Genomic DNA, 4,312 nt, shown 5'->3' with positions numbered 1-4,312 from the left:
CTGGAAATGGTAAAACCTAGGAGAAAAAAGGAGGACAGAAAAAGTTCAATTAAGTGTGAAGAAACCTGTTTCTTCCTCCCAGTTAAATCAGTGAAAAGGTCAGGAACCAGGAACTTCAGCTCATGGTACCCACAGATTTGCATTACTACAGCTTCTGCCAGAAGAAACCAGTGCCTGGAAAATACAGCTCAACTGTACTCAAATTAGAAATGAGGTTCCTGTTTTCAAGGCACAGGGCACTTGAACGTTTCAGCAACCTGTTAAAAGATGTGGCAGTATCTATATCTCATGTGTATAATTTAATGCCTTAAATGAAATCTGGTTACCCAACCATGAGAGTTTTGCCCACAAGACTGTGAACTTTATCTGTGTTGAGGGCATGGCAGCTCATTAGATCCCCTGTGCAGACCCACATCAAAGAGGAAAGCTATCTGGCACTTCGTGTGCAGCAATGAACTTAGGTACAGGTTTTAACAGACAATAAAACATACATAGGAATAGGTATAGATTTATTTTATTATCCATTTATTGGATACCTTGCATATATTAAGTGTATTTAAAACACGTATAACATTTTGTTTTGTGGCTTGTCCTGCTGCACTGATTTAGACCTGACTTTAAGCATCATGCTTGGATAATGAATAAATCATGCCTTGTTCTGGTGGCCACTGTCTGACACATATTGTCTTTCAGTCCTGGTAATCAGAAGGAGAGGAATCAAAGGCTGAAGACAAAAACAGACTCTCTGAAAGGCTTAGGGTTCTTTGAAGTCTGTTGCATGAACAGAACAGAGAAGGAAATTCTGTCACAGCTTAAAAAGAAAAAGAAATCACAGAGATACTTATTAAACATATGCTGCTTCAGTATTTTAAGTCACAGGTGTTCTTTCTTTAGTTTATCCCAGGGCTTGGAATGAATCTGTGCATTCAATTATGCAGTGAATCTTGAGGAAGTGACTTACAGCACAAGTTGTTGAGTAATAGGCTCCTGCTAACTGAGCTCATCAGAAAGTTGCCTGCAAGAAAGTTGGGACAGAGTCCCTGGCTGGCTGAATAACCTCAAAGGGATTAATTCACATCACTACTGCTAGTGCTGCCATATCTGATGGCTCTGCAATTATTTTTTTTAAATCACAGAGAACTAAAAATTACCTGGGATACAAAACGGCCAGCTATCACTAACTGAATTGGGGCAGAAGCCACTCAGAGCAACAAGATCCCTTAAGCAGCTCTTGAGATCCAATTCTTCAACACCAGAATTTATTACTAGGGACACATGAGGGCAAAATGCAATATTTAATGAGTCACAGAGACTGAAGGAATTCCCAGGAGCCTGGGAAGTTCAGGCATCTTACTTCTTTCTAAAAAGGGAAAATGAGACAATAGGGACAATTTGAACCTGGGGAAAGGTTCCCTGGCACATTATTAATAATTACATCTAGAAGCACTCAAAAGCATGTTGCAAGGATAGAAAGCAACTGGTAAGGATTTGTCAAGAATAAATCATATCAAAGTGATACAATTTTCTCCTTTGACAGCACAGCTGGCCTTAGACGTAAGAGGGAAGTTGCAAGTGTGATAGTTCCTGTTATCAACAAAGCCTCCTAAATTGGTTTCCCTGGACTTCTTTGGCAGAAAATGTGGAGAACAAAAAGCCCTCCAGGCAGTGAGAGGAATCACTGTGATTCATCCCATAGAGCAATTTGAATTCCCTTCTGTAACAGGAATGTCTGCTTCTGCTGACTGGCAACTTCTTCATTTGAAGTTCTCTCAGGCTACTGTTCTTCTAAGCTGTTTCTGACTAGCTACACTCCTCAAGTGAAGCAGAAAAATCTGTGCCACTGCAAGAGACCTATCTTGCCCTTGATAACTATGCATAGCAGGCTGAACCATCAGGCCTGAATGATAGGTGCACAGCCAAAGAACAATTCTACAGCAGCAATGGAGACAAAGCTGACTTCTCTGTCCCTGCCCACTGAATCACAGCATAGTTTTCAAGGGAAAGAGAAAGACATTGTGAGAGAGGATAGGGTTAGAAGAGCTTTCATGAGAATGTGGCTGAGCTAGGGAAAACTGTGCTTCCCTATTAAACTCAGCTCTGCATTCTTGGGATCATTTTTTATTGCTGTCAAACAGGAAAGCCTTACATGACTCACTTTACAGCTCATATCTGAAAACTGACTGGCAGCCTAAGTGAAGCTAACTGGTCATTGTTGTATGATGTGCATGTTAAGATGACAGCAGCAGCAAGCTGGAGTGTACCAGAAACAGGCTTAACAGCAGAAGTCTGTAATCTCTCAAAATCCTTCTCTTAGATATCCTACATATCTAACCCTCACCTGGGCTGTGCTCAGCCTTTCTGTGCAGGTCAGGAGCTGCAAAAGGCCTATTCATTAGGATGAACTCTTCATGCTCTGAAGAGGTTTCAAAACAAGTAAGCAACATAGCTACCCCAAGCACCAAAGATCAGAGTATGCTGCGGGCTCCACTGGAGAATGTATTGCCATTAAATGGCAGATTAAGTGCCACTGAAGATAATATTCTTCTGTGTCCACCAGGATATGAAATGAATTGCATATAAAACTTTAACCCTCTGTGTAGCTTACATCATATTTATAATGAAATTATTTCTTCTCACTTCTATTATTTCAAGTATTAGTTAAGCTGTGCCCCAATTGCTGTAGTCAGTTCAGTAGTTTAGAATGTCCTGATGCCTGGTTTGAATTTACTGGTCTTTCATCTTTGCTAGTAGCATAAAAAAGTTTAGTAGACTAAAAGCACTCTACTCTCCAGGTTTTTCCTCCTTTTCCAAAACTTACTGGCATGTATTGTTTGTCCCACTGTCAGTGGGTGAAATCTAGGATGTCAAGTAAGCTTTTCTTTTTGCTCTATCAAGCTTGACATGTATTTTAGCAATCTGTGCTACAAGGCTCAGGAGACAATAGTTCTTGGTTTTAAGGTTTGAAATGTTACTTTGTTATCTTGTGGGAGATTTTTCTGGTTCAGTTGAGCCTATCATTAAATAAGAACAAGATCATTCTGGCTACAGCATATCATAATACATCAGAAACTGTTACATCGTTAAGGAAACATAAATCCTGAAATCTCCTGTTCTGCTTAACTCATGCCTGGTATGAGTTAAGCAGAAAACTTATCCTGTAAAGCCTATCCTGCGTCACTTGCTTGAGGTGCAGATACTTCAGGGAAGGGGTTCCTTCTGACTGTGTATCTCCTTGGAGTCTTACCATGGACACTACCCCTCTTCATGCTGTCATAATGTCAGCAGAATAATGGACTCAAGTTTAATGGTTACTGATATGGCAATTCAGATTTTGTGGCTTAGTTCTGTTGGCAGCTCGTATCTCATACACATTAGAAAGAACCCTAAACTGCTTGTAGGTTACAGATTATTACAGATTATTTTTCACTACACTATTTTTGGTGGAGATGCTGATGCTTGCTTTTATTTGGGGGCTGGGGAGGAAGGCACTGTACCCTGCTGATGAAACTGAAGCTGTTTTCTGGTCTTTTGACAGGGACATGCTGAGGCAGTTTTGACATGCTGAGGCAGTGTGGCTAGAACTGTGCAGCACACACCATCATTGCTTTAAACTTTTTCTTTGTTTCCATTCACTGGATGTGGTCAGCCACTGACATTAAGCTGTGTGCCAGAAACCAGAAAACACTAGAAATGCACTTGTAAAATCAGTTTTCACTAGAGAGTAGGGCCCTTACAGTAGCCACAAAAGTCTTTATTACACCTGGTGTTTTTGATAGAAAAAGGAGGAGACCAGATGATGTAGCACTAAGTTATAGTAATGCCTTTCATCACCTGAGTTAGTCTCCAGGAAGAAAAAAACAACTATTAGCTTACCTCCTAATATTAATCCAATCATGCCCGAGGGTGTGAAACTGTCAAGCAAATCTGATCCTCTGCATAAAGCATGAGTTGAGTCTTAAATATTATTACTCAGATATAGCAGGTAGTCTCAATCTCCTTAGCATTGTCTCAGCAGGAATAAGACAGATTCTTTGCAGCAAATTGCCAAGTGCATCTTCTGAGCTATGTTGGTTATACATTATGCAAATTCTGTATAACCTGCTCCCCATGATTCTCCCAAAGATTATTAACTTTCCAATGCAGGTGGGTGAGTCTTGCAGGGTTAGGGGTGGAGATCTGTTCCTGAAGATATGTGAAATAATACAGAATGACTGGCAGTTCCCATTTCATCAGATTTTCTTGTCATAAAATGCCAGTTTCTGAAGTTATGAAATTATTTCCTTTTTTCATTTAAATAACAGGCTTTTAGAGG

The sequence above is a fragment of the Agelaius phoeniceus genome, chromosome Z, assembly GCF_051311805.1.
Source record: "Agelaius phoeniceus isolate bAgePho1 chromosome Z, bAgePho1.hap1, whole genome shotgun sequence".
Classification (NCBI taxonomy): domain Eukaryota; kingdom Metazoa; phylum Chordata; class Aves; order Passeriformes; family Icteridae; genus Agelaius; species Agelaius phoeniceus.
The sequence above is the reverse complement of the archived record's forward strand: the minus strand, read 5'-3'. Positions refer to the sequence as shown.